The sequence below is a fragment of the Leucoraja erinacea genome, chromosome 17 (genome assembly GCF_028641065.1).
Source record: "Leucoraja erinacea ecotype New England chromosome 17, Leri_hhj_1, whole genome shotgun sequence".
Lineage (NCBI taxonomy): Eukaryota > Metazoa > Chordata > Chondrichthyes > Rajiformes > Rajidae > Leucoraja > Leucoraja erinaceus.
The window spans coordinates 24,434,312-24,449,577 of record NC_073393.1 but is presented as its reverse complement, the minus strand read 5'-3'; the positions used below and the strand labels follow the sequence as shown (position 1 = coordinate 24,449,577).

The following is a 15,266-nucleotide window of genomic DNA, read 5'->3' as shown; positions in this document are numbered from 1 at the left end:
TGTCATTGAGAGGTCATACACAGAACCTCACCAATTTATATCCAATATTTTTCCAAAAGAGAAAAAAAGATGGAGGGATCCGTATTATTTTGGATCTTACGGAACTAAATACATATGTGCAATACAAACACTTTAAAATGGACAATTTTGGAACAGCAACTCAGTTGGTTTCCAAAAATGGCTATATGGCATGCATCGACCTAAATGATGGCAATACAAGGCTTTGCCAAATGGGTTGACATCGGCCCCTAGACTGTTTACCAAATTACTTAAACCAATTCTGGGGCTGCTAAGATCTCAAAATCACATAGTCATGGCATATTTGGATGACATTTTCATCTTTGGAGTTACCAAAGAATTGGCGGAAGCAACAGTCAAGGCAACCAAAACCCTGTTTGAAAAACTTGGGTTCCTAATCCATCCAGTAAAATCAAAATTAACTCCTACCAAGAAAAATGATTATCTAGGATTTACTATCAACACAGTAACCATGTTGGTGACTTTGCCAAAAGGCAAACAAAAAGACTTGAGGAAAGCCTGCAATGATCTGATAGAAAAACACAAACCAACTATCAGACAAACAGCGTGCTATTGGCAATTTGGTAGCTGCCTTTCCTGCAGTACGCTATGGACCTTTGCATTACCAGGATTTACAGCGGGCAAAGGAACGAGCATTGAAATTGCATGCAGGTCAGTTTGGCAAATCAATGCTGTTACCAGCTGAAGCCATTATTGAATTACAATGGTGGATGGCAAACATAAGACTCAGCTCAAGGGAAATCTTAATTGAGAGCCCATCAGTGTTTCTCCAAACCGACCCAAGCAGGTTAGGATGGGGAGCCACTAACACAGCCAGGAGCTGTGGAGGCAGATGGAATGAGCAAGAGTCAACTATACTCCAACAATATGGAATCAATTACCTAGAATTGTTGGGGGCACAATATGGACTCAAGTCTCTCTGTAAAACATGCAACATGTGCATGTTCAAATTCAGATTGATAACACTACTGCGGTAGCATATATCAATCACATGGGTGGTGTAAAAACTGTATCCTGTGACAGCTGTACTGTTCCTGAGACTCGAGGTGTGTGCTTTCAAGCTTCTGTATCTTCTGCCAGATGGGTGGTGGGAGAAGAAGGATTGACTGGGGCATGACAAGTCTTTGATAATGTTGGCCTCTTTTCTTAGGCAAGGTGTCAATATATTCCTTAATTATGTCACAAAACAGTTGATCTGGTTATTTTCTCACCTCTGTTCTGGAGCTGCTGTGCATTGTTTGTTTGCCTTGATCATACATTATTGCAAAAGTACTTCCTTGATTGCAAAACACCATGTGATGGTAAGTGGCTGTGAAAGGTACTATAAATAAATGCAAGCCTATTGATGCTTTTTTGTTATTTTTGGCAGCTGTGATAATGCTTAACACAAGCAGATTCTGAAGAGATTTATTGCCTTTGAATTGGTTGCTTCATAAATCTGTTGACAGATAGCACATTGAATGGTCTGTTCCTCTAGATCTTGATTGAAACTTGGCATGTCCATAAAACTGCCAGCAATTCATTGCTCCCACACCAGAGTGTTCTGTATGTAAATATTTGGTCTTAAGCCAACTGCTGTTACAACATATGATAGGACAGGTATGGAGGGATATGGGCCAAGCTTGGCAGGTGGGACAAGTGTAGCGTGGACATGTTGGCCAGCGTGGGCAAGTGGGTCCGAAGGGCCTGCCTCCACGCTGTATCACTCTATGACTCTATGAACATGCAAACCATGTTGTAAACATCCTTGGCTACAAGACAACATATATTGCTCCATTGAATGAACTTTAGACTTTAGCGATGCAATGCCGGAACGAGCCCTTTGGACCACCAAGTCAGCGCCAACCAACACTAGCACTATCCTACAGACTAGGGACAATTGACAATTTTTACTGGAGCTAATTACCTTCAAACCTGTGTGTCTTTGGAGTGTGTGAGGAAACCACAGCACCCGGAGAAAACCCACGCGGTCACAGGGAGAATGTACAAACTGCGTATACACAGCACCAGTTGTCAGGAACGAACCCGGGTCCCTGGCGCTGTAAGGCAGTAACCCATCACAGTGCCTCTGTGCTGTCACTAGGACTTTAAATATCAAAGGTGGGTGCACATGGATAGAGCACAGATAACCAGGAAATAAGGGGCAGAGAGAGCTTAGTGGCCTCTCCTGTGCTGATGTTCGGGTCAAAAGTGAGATTGATAGAGTTTAGGCTGCACTTTCAACGAGTGAAAGCAGAGTTAAAGCTTCAGGTCGATGACCTTTTATCAGTTCCAAAAGGTCAGTCTACCTCAGAATGTGATGAAATGTCACTGACTCGAAAAATTAACTCTGCTTGACCTACTTTCTCCACCATTTACTGATTTTGTCTCAAATTTCCAGTGTCCATCATTTATCTTTACTATTGATAAATTTTCATCAAGCAAGGAATTTAAGAATCATAGAATCATGGTTTTATTTGGAATTAAGCCTTGGGTCACTCTGGATCTAACGATAGTCTAAGTGGCTTGAAGACTGAGTGGACTATTGTGAATACAGTGTCCCTTCATTAGTTCAGTGACTACCATTTTGTGCTAAACTGCTTCCAAAATAATGACTGGCATTGGGCTTCATTATTCTGGCAAGTTTTATTCCTTCGTCCTGCTCCCAATTCCTAATCTCAAATCCTTGCCCCAAAATCCCCCATGATTAAAAGTTGATCGGTCTGGATCTATGCAGTCCTATAATTTTTTAACCCTGTGTTGTGTTGTGTTGTTTAGTTTAGTGTTAGTTTAGTGTAGTTTAGTTTAGTTTAGTTTAATTTAATTTAGTTTAATTTAGTGTACCAAGGTACAGCGAAAAGCTTTTCTGTTGCGTGCTAAAGAGCCTGTCCCACTTTCCCGAGTCCGCTGCCAAGTTGAAAGGACCTTAAAAAAAATCAAGATTTTTGTGATCTACGAACTCCTCGTCCCGACTATCTTTTTATTCGTGGACTTATTTTGTCATGCTGAAAAAAAGTCCCGACTTACCTGATGCCCCGAGTACGTACGGCCGGCATAAGCAGCTGCTACAATATATCTACGGCCTCCTACAGACTCGCTACGGACGCCTATGGACTTGCTATGGACATTCTCCGAGTTAGAATCAAGGGGGAAATTCGGGAGAATTCGTGAGTAACTCGGGAAAGTGGGACAGGCCCTTTACCAGTCAGTGGAAAGATATGTTGTTCCAATCAAGCCGTCCACAGTGTATAGATACAGGATAAGGGGAATATTAGTGCAAGATAAAGTGTCCTCCAGCACTTTGAGATATAGGAATAGCTCCTTATAGGAATGAAGTCATCTGCAACACATCAAGATTCTGTCTGTTAACTGATCCAATTTGTCCATGTAAATGTGTTATTAATCAGCATTATTTATCTGCACATGATGCCTAATTTAAGAGTGAAGTATTACAACTTGTTCTCTGCAAATTTTTGAGATTTTCCTTAATACTAAATCTGATGGAAATAGATGATACAATCATGTAGTATAATTTATATCTAATTTCCAATAAAATCAGAACATTTTCTTCAAATTGTGACCTAATTTGTATATCTAAATTACTACAAATTAGAACCTACATATACATGAATATATAAAGAAAATAACAATTTATTCAAAAGGGACGTTCTATTTTTATATCTATTTACATTACATATTTAAAGGAGTTCATTATTTATTATCTAGTTTTAAATTGCATTGGGAATTCACATATCTCCTTTTGAGCTGCAAGACTTATAATGTCAAATCTATTTCCAATTTACCGATGTAAACTAGAGTCCGTTGTCTAGATCCATTCCTCAACAATCGATAAACCCTCACTTATAGTATTCCGAGATGTTTTGAGGAATTCAGTCGATTTCTTCACACAAATTACACACCACAATTTTTGTTTGGGGTTAGTTCAGATTAGTTTTGAGATACAACGTGGAAACAGGCCCTTCAGCCCACTGACCAGCGAACCCCACACCGACCACTGATCCCCATGAACTAACACTATCCTACACACTAGGGACAATTTACAATTTTACCAAAGCCAATTAACCTACAAAATTACAACCGACGCGGTCACAGGGAGAATGTACAAACTCTGTACAGAGTAAATCAATCCGTAAGTGCAAAGCAAGATCAGGCAACGCCTTTGGTGATAGTGCAACCTTACCTGATGAACTGAATGCTTTCTATGCTCGCCTTGAGCAGTAGGCCAACAGAGCAATGATACCTGTCCCTTCAGACTCGTGTGCCTCTTCCCAGGGTGACTAGCAGAGGCTAGATCAGCCTTCCTGAGGGTGAACCCACAGAAAGCAACTGGCCCAGACGGGGTTCATATGGTCATAAGTGATAGGAGCATAATTAGGCAATTCCGCCCATCAAGTCTACTCTGCCATATAATAGTAAGATTAAACGAGAACTTACCAGTTTGAAGTTTGATCTTTATTTTATGAGGAGTTACGATGAGGGATTACGTGAAGACCTCATCCAGCACGCATGCGCGACATTCTTCAAAGCAGCGGTGTGAAATCACAGACAACAGTAGGTGAAATAAACATAGTAAGATAAGAAGAACTAGAATATCAGTTGACCTTTATGATAGAGGGCGGGAGCGGAGGGCACGTAATCCATCATCGTAACTCCTCATAAATTAAATATCAAACTTCAAACTGATAAGTTCTCGCTTAATCTTACTATTTTACTTTGGAGTCACGTGAGTGACTACGTGAAGATTTTAAAGATCTGTGATTTCATGCCGTGGAACGAGTCCATGCTTCACTCACTGCCTTAGTTAATCAGGGGAGGAAGTATGTTATCGTATTCAGACATGAATAATGACAATAGTAACCTCCCTCACCCGGGAGGAACTATGAACAGAACTTAACATAGAGTTGGTAAATACCCCCGATCTGGTAATGGGTTAGTACTAAATGTGTGGAAAATTGCTAGATTGACCATCCTGCAACCGCTAGGATGTGGTCCCGCTAACTTCCATAACCCTGCTGCTGAGGTTGTTACAGCCTTGGTGGAGTGATTTGAAATGTCAGTATTCACACCTGTATAAGCCAGACCCATAACAACCTGAAGATGGTCTGAAGAGATACCTTCTTTTGACGCTAGATGTAACTAACAATATTGCTAGTTCAGAGTCTCTGGTGATCTAACATTCTGGTGTAGATGTGTGACCATACACAATCGAAGGTTCATGGGATATGTGAACATCTAGGTTGAGATCTGGTGCCCCTGGTCTATACTGCTTGACTAAGTCATAACATAAGTGTTATTTAGCCTGCAGATATAATCATCCTATCCAGTCAACGTTTATGTAATGACTGGACCGGTAGTGCTGCATGCAGGGCTATGAGCATAATCACTTATAAGTAAGTTAGCCCAAGGACAGGGATGTAGCTGGAGCCATTCAGCGAAGCGACGTAGCACAACGTTAATACCCCATATCTCTGCGTCCCTAGGCCTGGGAGGTTTCGAGTTGCAGATTTCCTTCATAATCTAGAGCTCAGAGGGTGACCCCCCCAGAGTGAATTCTACTCCTCTCAGCCAGTATGATGAAGCACTTAGGTATGGTAGATGGCACTTTAGACATCATGATTTGCCAAGCCCTCATATGAGCCTGAACTACAAGATGTCAGTCATCCATGCCAAATATGTAATATAATTATAAAACAAATACCTCCCATCTCCTTATGAGGAAATATTGATATATTTTTTGGTGCTATCCCTGCGATTTTCAGCGAGCACGTTCATGGTTGGTTTCACATCCCAGCCGCAGGAACGGTCTTCTCAGTCTCTGTAAGTCAAAGAATTGATTATATCATGCTGAGGACGGTTTCCCGCGTCACGGCTAGACCAATACTTGTGTTTAGAATAACCATATATGGTTCTATCATTCCCCACTTCAGTGGGAACCATGGCTGGCTAAGCCCGGCAGGCACTTTAAAGATGCCTGAGGCGGGAACTTGCTGAATTTTGCAAACCCGTCTGATGAGGCAGAAATGGAGGAAGACATAAAAGAACATTCCTCCTTAGTATAGCTAGAATGTAACCAACGCTACCAATATGCCACATATTTTCTACTGGTGATTGAGCCTGGATGCAAGCATCTTGGTCTTTAATGTTCACAATGTATTTTAATACTTTGTGATCCAACACCCATATTGTGCACCATAATGAGGTTTGGGTAAACTATCACCGTATATTTTGACTTGTTTGCACCCATGTAAACAGACATTTTCCACCACCAAAGTGCATCAACTTGGACTAGAGCATGCAGATTAGGCATATTCTAATAACCTTTAATCCACAGAATGCACCCAGTGTCTATAGATAGTTGATATCATGTAACTGAGGAATTGTTAACTCTCCCATCCACATCTGTAACTAGATGGCATCAGCAATTTCTCATCCTGAACAATAGCATCAGTTTGTAATTTATCTGAAGATTTGCTGATTTAGTGGAATAGCTGGTAACAATGACCACATGGTACTTGAGTGCTTACTTCTTTTGCATGCTGTATAGTTCTTGATTGTGCAAAGGCCTAAATAGCACAGCTGTAAGCCAATTGTAGTTGATGAACAGAAGGTTGCTTGATCAGTTTTGTTACGGGCTTCAATTAATTCCAATCCCTTACCTCAGGGAGAAGTCCCAGACAATTTCAGTTGGTATCAATTTAAATTTATCTGGACAGATGAGAACCCAATTGCTCAAATGGGTTTTGTGGCTGATTCAGCTAATTTAGCAAAAATACAGCATTTAATCTCATCCAGATAGTTCTTAATAATATTTTTTAACTCTGAGCAGCCGAAGCACTCATTTAGTAAACAACCTGGGAGCTGAAGTTAACCTGTTTTGCAATGTTTTAACTGTATCATTGCCCCATCCAGTTAAATTGCAGATATTTCCGTTGTCCTGTGAATGAAGCTGACCCATGGGAATTAATAGTCACGAAGTTTCAATGTCTATACTGCAATTGCTAGTTGGGCTTGTTGATAATAAACAGGCCTCATTTGTCATAATAGCGAGCCTGCCTAAAGAGGCGACTCCAACCATATTCCGAGACTGTCTCGTTTGCACTGTGCACTATAAACTAAACTCATCCAACCTTCTTGTAAATGGTCCACAACCCCACGTTTAGGAAAGAACCAGACCCACCTACCGTTATGGCTACCGATGGTTTTATGGTAAGTCCAAAAGGCCCCCGATGCGGGTTCGATTTCCATCCTTGATTGGGTCGTAGGGTTGCTGGTGTATGTGGACCTATGTCTTTCCAGGTGCATGGTAACTCCCAGCCGGCACCTGTTCCTCGGACATGCTTCCAAGTTCAGAGTCCGTTGCCAACAGATTCCTCGCACTCACCTTCGCAGTTTTGTAGGTAGCCGTGAAAAGGGTGCTGCCACAGGCTCTCGAGGAGTCCTGCGCTGATATGGCCCTCCCTGACCAATTAGGATGGGTAAAACGTCCGAGGACGAACCCATGTCGGAGGGGATCCTCCTGGCCTGACTTCAGTCTAGGCCTTTCAGTCTCCTGTTTTAGCTCTTACCCTCCTCGGGCAGCCAGAGTCTGAAGTTGCCGCCGGCTACCCGCTCTTCTGCAGTCCTAGCCATGTCTTCCACACGGTCCCCATAGCTGGGGTGCCCCCATAGCATGGTTATACCCGTGTTCTTCTCAAGGTCCCTGTGGCTTGGTTATCCACGATCTTCCCACGGTCCCTGAAGCTGGGTTACCCGTGGTCTTCCCATGGCCCCCAAGGCTGGGTTATTCGTGGCCTTCCCACGGTCCTTGAAGCTGTGTTATCCATGGTTTTCCAGTGGTCTCAGAAGTCAGATTATCCGTGGTTTCCCGAGGTCTCTGAAGTCGGGTTAGCTGTCGTCTTCTCGTGGCCTCCAAAGTCGGATTACCTGCAGTCTCCGAAGTCGGGTACCCGCAGTTTTGGAGAACGGGTTACCCGCCGTCTTCCCGCGGTTTTGGAGAAAGGGTTACCCGCGGTCTTCCCCCTGTCCCGGAAGGCAGGTTATCTGCAGTCTTCTGAGGTTCCGTGGTCCCCGCAGCCAGGCTTCTTTCTGCGGCCGGCATTCCCCACGGCCCTTGTAGTTGGGGCCTAAAATGCAGGCAAAACTGAGCGGGTGCAGCAGCATCTATGGAACCTTGTAGCATGGATCCTTGCGGTGTTGGGAGCTGGGATTTCCCCTTTGAATGCTCCCTCGGTTTTGGGCTTCCCCCGAGCTGGCGTGGCTTAGTAAACGGGGTTTCCCTCGCGGTCCCTGATAAAGGGCTTCCCCGCGGTTCTGTGGTCGGTTTCGGATATCCCCGCGATTCGCAGCCGGGATTTCCCCCCCCCCCCCCCCCCCCCCGGCGGCGGTCCCTGTAGATGGGAGCCGGGTGGCGCTGGGGTTCCGACCTCGGACCTCCAGCAGGAGCTCTGAACGCTTCCTGCAGTAAAAAAGAGACCTGAAAAAGTTTAAAACTTACCAAGTTCGAGCTGTTGGAAGCAGAGCTCCAACAGCCTGTCGTTTGCGCAATGCGAGAGACGATATGCCGCGCATGCGTGCTGGACGGGGTCTTCATGTCTCTGCCTTAAAAAATACCAATTGACTTGGCTTCCATGTCCTTCTGTGGCAAAAAAATCTTCAGATTCACCACCTTCTGTCTAAAGAAATTCCTCCTCATTTCCTTTCTAAAGGAACATCTGAGGCTATGATCTTTGGTCTTAAACTCTCCCACTAGTGGAAACATCCTCTCCACATCCACTCTATCCAAGCCTTTAACTGGCTGTGTCCTTAGTAGCTGCATGGACCAGCTAGTGGGGTTATTCACGGATACGAAAAAAAGTTACCCCTCAGGATACTATTAATTCTTTCCCCCATCACCTTAAACCTATGTCCTCTGGTTCTTTATTCCTCTACTCTGGGCAAGAGACTCTGTTCGTCTACCCGATCTGTTCCTCTGATGATTTTGTACACTTCGGTGTGATAACCCCTCCTGCACTCCAAGGAATAGAGATCTAGCCTGCTCACCCTCTCCCTATAGCCCAGGCCCTCGAGTCTTGGCAACATCCTCGTAAATCTTCTCTGCACCCTTTCCTGCTTGACAGCATCTTTCCAATAACATGCGGACCAAAACTGAACACAATGCTCTAAATGCAGACGCATCAACATCTAATCCAAGTGCAACATGACATCCCAGCATCTATATTCAGTTCTTAATTCTTTCTCTCACTCCATATGTAGATTTCTCCCTATCTCCAGTCTGCTTCCACATCCTCGTGATCCACTCCACTCCTTCTAAAATACCACTAATTTGCTTCCAGTAAACCCTTCAAGCAACAAATAACCTCTCAGATTCTTGAACGTTTTTTCTGAGCAACCTAACCTCGTTGCAAAGAGCTTGCTGCTTAAGATGCTTTTGTTGTAGCAGTCACAACAAATCAAATCCATTATTGCACGTCCTGAAATGTAAGTGTTGTCTGAAAACTATTTCATGAAAATCAATGCAGTCGGAGCAGCATTTGTTTATCACGAGGGGGTTCTTGGAACTAAACTACAGGCTCTGCCCGAGGCTGGGTATTCACCCACCGTCAACTCAACCATGTGTACACTGGAGGCTGGTGGCTGCATTCCTTCCCTGATATCTGGTGTATTTGATTTGTACCAGCCTTTGAGGTCGAACTTTGACTTCAAAGCCTCAATGCCATGAAATAAATCGAGCAGGCTGTTCAAATTCAGTGCAAAACCAGGCATTTTCTCTGCTAATTATATCCAGTGAAATTGCTACTCTATGTCATAGCAGAATCCATATCTATCAGAGAATATGGCACAGTGCCGCAGCAGTGGAGTTGCTGTCTTACAGAGCAAGAGACCTAGGTTTGAAACCTCAGCACATGTGCTGTCTCTATGGAGTTTGCACATTCTCACTGTGACTGCGTGATTTTTCTCTGGGTGCTCTGGTTTCCTCCCATATTCCAAAGACAATCAGGTTTGTAGGGGAATTAGCTTCTGTAACTTGTCCCTAGTGTGTAGGATAGAACTAGCATATGGGTGATCATTGGTCAGATCTAAGGGTTGCAAATGAAAGATAGCTTCCAAAATAATGAAGGCAAAAATGCTAAAAATTCTCCAGCCTGTGTTGATCCTTTAAAGAGTTAGTTCCAACTTTCTGCTCATTTCTGAGGTCATTGCAATATTTTTCTTCCTGTTATTTATCATTTCCTTTTTAAAAGCAAGCACTTAATCTGCAATTACCATCAAATGTATCCAAAATCATAAATATGCTTCGAATGAAAACAGATATTCCTCACATTTCTTCAGATTCAGTTTCTATTTGTTTCTTACTTTTTAATTTCAAAAAATAAACTTTATTCATGATTTTAAAAATGTTATAGGAAAGATGTGGTCAAGCTGGAAAGGGTTCAGAGAAGATTTACTTTAGACTTTAGAGATACAGCGTGGAAACCCACTTCAGCCCACCGCAACAACCAGCGATCATCTGCACACTAACACCATCCCACACATTACAGACAATTTACAATTTACAGAAATCAATTCACCTACAAACCTGTACATCTTTGGAATCTAGGAGGAAGCTGGAGCACCTAGAGAAAACCCACGCGGTCACAGGGAGAACGCACCAATTTCATACAGACAGCACCCGAAGTTAGGATCGAACCCAGGTCTCTGGCATTGTAAGACAGCAGCTCTACAGCTGTGCCATCATGCTGCCCTGAAACCCTCTAATCCAGGCAGCATTCTGGTAAACCTCTTCTGCACCCTCTCCAAAACCTGCACACCTTTTCCAATAAAAAGTTGGAATTCAATCTCATTCAAAACTCTAAGAATTGAATAGAGAATAATGGTAGTGAAATGCCGGCATTGTCTTTCAGCATTCAGTGGTCTGGTACGTGGATGAACGCTGTCAATGGATTTCATGCAGGACCTGGGGACCTGTGATCTCACTCATGCGGAGGGAATCACGCCAATGACAGCAGTCAGAAACCATTACCGTCAAAACTTGACACCGTGTGTATGTGTAGCTTTCAATATAATTGCTGTGTGTCCTGGGATATCAGTGGAGGCAGACGCAATGTGACACAGGGCGAAAACACAACCTACTGATCTTATGGGGAGCATTTCTCAAATGCTTGTTGAACCATATTTTTTTAATGGCATTCATTGTTCTCTGGAAGCGCAGTTATGTCTCCCCACCAGGTGCCTGATCTAACAGAATGGCAAGTTTTGTCCAGGGTTGTACGACGGAAGACGTGTATTAATAGAGCGTCCTTCATAATCACAGGGTTTTACGGAGCTTCATAACAAATGAAGCAACCTTAACGTGCAATAATGCAGAAAGACGCTCCTGCCAATTTGTGCACAGCATAGCATGGTGGTACAGCAGTAGAGTTGCTGCCTCACAGAGCCGGAGACCGTGGTTCAATGCTGTCTGTACGGAGTTTGTACGTTCTCCCTGTGACTGTGTGAGTTTTCTCCAGGTGCTCCGGTTTCCACCCACACGCCATAGACGAATGTGTTTGTAGGTTAATTTACTTCTGGAAATTGTAAATTGTCCTTAGCGTGTAAGATGGTGCTCATGTACAGGATGATCATTGGTGGACAAGACTTGATGGGCCAAAGGACCTGTTTCTGCGCTTTGTCTCTCAAGTCTAAAGTTTAACAGCAAGCTCTCATGAACAGTACTCCCAAAGAAAAGAGGGTTGGTTTGAGTGAAGATGACATAGAAATGACTAATGAGCAGAATATGGAGATAACTCATAGTCTTTTAATTTTTTATTTAGTTTTTGATTGTCACGTGTACAGTGAAACGCTTTTGTTTGCGTGCGATCTAGTCAAGAAAAAAATTATTCATGATGTAGCAACAAGGAACAGCAGATCCTGATTTATACTAAAGGGTTGAGATTTTTGATTGGAGAAAAGCTAACTTTGATGAGATGCAAAATGATTTAAAAGGAGTGAACTGGGACATTTTGTTTTATGGGAAGGATGTAGAAGAGAAATGGAGGACATTTAAAGGGGAAATTTTAAGAGTACAGAATCTTTATGTTCCTGTTCGGTTGAAAAGAAATAGTAAAAATTGGAAAGAGCCCTGGTTTTCAAGGGAAATTGAACATCTTTTTCGGAAAAAGAGGGAGATCTACAATAATTATAGGCAACATGAAGTAAATGAGGTGCTTGAGGAGTATAAGGAATGTAAAAAGAATCTTAAGAAAGAAATTAGAAAAGCTAAAATAAGATATGAGGTTGCTTTGGCAAGTAAGGTGAAAGTAAATCCAAAGGGTTTCTACAGCTATATTAATAGCAAAAGGATAACGAGGGGTAAAATTGGTCCATTGGAGAGACAGAGTGGACAGTTATCTGCAGAGCCAAAAGAGATGGTGGAGATATTGAACAATTTATTTTCTTCGGTATTCACCAAGGAGAAGGATATTGAATTATGTGAGGTAAGGGAAACTAATAGAGTAGCTATGGATACTATGAGTTTCAAAGTAAAAGAAGTACTGACACTTTTGAAAAATATAAAAGTGGATAAGTCTCCAGGTCCTGACAGGATATTCCCTAGGACATTGAGGGAAGTTAGTGTAGAAATAGCCGGGGCTATGACAGAAATATTTCAAATGTCATTAGAAACGTGAATAGTCCCCAAGGATTGGCGTACTGCGCATGTTGTTCCATTGTATAAAAAGGGTTCTAAGAGTAAACCTAGCAATTATAGACCTGTTAGTTTGACTTCAGTGGTGGGCAAATTAATGGAAAAGATACTTAGAGATAATATATATAAGCATCTGGATAAACAGGGTCTGATTAGGAACAGTCAACATGGATTTGTGCCTGGAAGGTCATGTTTGACTATTCTTCTTGAATTTTTTGAAGAGGTTACTAGGGAAATTGACGAGGGTAAAGCAGTGGATGTTGTCTATATGGACTTTAGTAAGGCCTTTGACAAGGTTCATCATGGAAGGTTGGTTAAGAAGGTTCAACTGTTGGGTATAAATGCAGGAGTAGCAAGATGGATTCAACAGTGGCTGAATGGGAGATGCCAGAGGGTAATGGTGGATGGCTGTTTGTCAGGTTGGAGGCAGGTGACTAGTGGGGTGCCTCAGGGATCTGTGTTGGGTCCTTTGTTGTTTGTCATGTACATCAATGATCTGGATGAGGGTGTGGTAAATTGGATTAGCAGTAGATTAGTATGCAGATGATACCAAGATAGGGGGTGTTGTGGATAATGAAGAGGATTTCCAAAGTCTACAGAGTGGATTTAGGCCATTTGGAAGAATGGGCTGAAATATGGCAGATGGAGTTTAATGCTAATAAATGTGAGGTGCTACACCTTTGCAGGACAAATCAAAATAGGACATACATGGTAAATGGTAGGGAATTGAATAATGCAGTTGAACAGAGGGATCTGGGAATAACCGTGCATAGTTCCTTGAAGGTGGAATCTCATATAGACAGGGTGGTAAAGAAAGCTTTTGGTATGCTAGCCTTTATAAATCAGAGCATTGAGTATAGAAGCTGGGATGTAATGTTAAAATTGTACAAGACATTGGTGAGACCAAATCTGGAGTATGGTGTACAATTTTGGTCACCCAATTATAGGAAGGATGTCAACAAAATAGAGAGAGTACAGAGGAAATTTACTAGAATGTTGCCTGGGTTTCAACAACTAAGTTTCAGAGAAAGGTAGAATAAGTTAGGTCTTTATTCTCTGTAGCGCAGAAGGTTAAGGGGGGACTTGATAGAGGTCTTTAAAATGATGAGAGGGATAGACGGAGTTGATGTGGACAAGCTTTTCCCTTTGAGAATAGGGAAGATTCAAACAAGAGGACATGACTTGAGAATTAAGGGACAGAAGTTTAGGAGTAACATGAGGGGGAACTTCTTTACTCGGAGAGTGGTAGCGGTGTGGAATGAGCTTCCAGTGGAAGTGGTGGAGGCAGGTTCGTTGGTATCATTTAAAAATAAATTGGATAGGCATATGGATGAGAAGGGAATGGAGGGTTATGGTATGAGTGCAGGCAGGTGAGACTAAGGGAAAATAATTGTTCGGCACGGACTTGTAGGGCCGAGATGGCCTGTTTCCGTGCTGTTATATGGTTATATGGTTATAAAGATAGACACAAAGTGCTGGAGCAACTCAATGGGTCAGACAATATCTCTGGAGATAGACACAAAAAGCTGGAGTAACTCAGCTTGACAGGCAGCATGACTGGAGAGAAGGATTGGGTGACGTTCTTCAGACCCTTCTTCAGACTGGTTACGGTTAAGAGAAACGAGAAATATAGACGGTGGAGAGATAAAGTACAATGAATGAAAGATATGCAAAAAAGTAATGATGACGAAGGAAATAGGCCATTGTAAGCTGTTGTAGGGTGAAAATGAGAAGCTAATGCGACATGGGTGGGGGAGGGATAGAGCGAGAGGGAAAGCCGGGACTACCTGAAGTGAGAGAAATCAATATTATAGACAATAGACAATAGGTGCAGGAATAGGCCATTCGGACCTTCGAACCTGCACCGCCATTCTCAATGATCATGGTTGGTCATCGACAATGAGTACCCCATTCCTGCCTTCTCCCCATATCCCTTGACTCTGCTATCTTTAAGAGCACTATATAACTCTCTTGAAAGCATCCAGCGAATCGGCCTCCACTACCTTCTGATGGAGAGTAGTCCACAGATTTACAACTCTCTGGGTGAAAATGGTTTTCATCATCTCCGTTCTAAATGGCCTACGCCTTATTCTTAAACTGTGATCCCTGGTTCTGCACTCACCCAACATCGAGAACATGTTTCCTGCCTCTATCGTGTCCAATCCCTTAATAATCCTATATGTTTCAATAAGATATCCTCTCATCCTTCTGAATTCCAGTGTATACAAGCCCAGTTGCTCCATTCTATCAACACATGACAGACCTGCCATCCTGGAAATTAATTTTGGTCTCAAATTGGGAGACCAAAACTGCACACAATACTCCAGGTGTGGTCTCACCAGGGACCTGTACAACCGCAGAAGGACCTCTTTGCTCCTTTACTCAACTCCTCTCGTTCTGAAGGCCAACATGCCATTAGCTTTCTTCACTGCCTGCATGCTTACTTTCAGTGACTGATATACAAGGACACCCAAATCATGTTGTACTCCACTTTTCCTAACTTGACACCAATTAGATAATAATCTGCCTTCCTGTTCTTGCGACC

General features: G+C 42.8%; 1 long non-coding RNA gene across 1 annotated transcript in view; it reads right to left on the bottom strand.

Annotated features, from left to right (window-relative positions):
- The window catches only part of LOC129705317 (uncharacterized), a 41,759-nt gene extending 33,154 nt beyond the window's left edge, over positions 1–8,605 (bottom strand). The window contains exons 1-2 of the long non-coding RNA XR_008724879.1: positions 8,534–8,605; positions 5,738–5,854 (exon numbers count right to left, since the gene is read on the bottom strand). This is a non-coding gene — a long non-coding RNA (uncharacterized LOC129705317). The remainder of the gene's footprint in view (positions 1–5,737; positions 5,855–8,533) is intronic.
- Between the last annotated feature and the right edge of the window lie 6,661 nt (positions 8,606–15,266).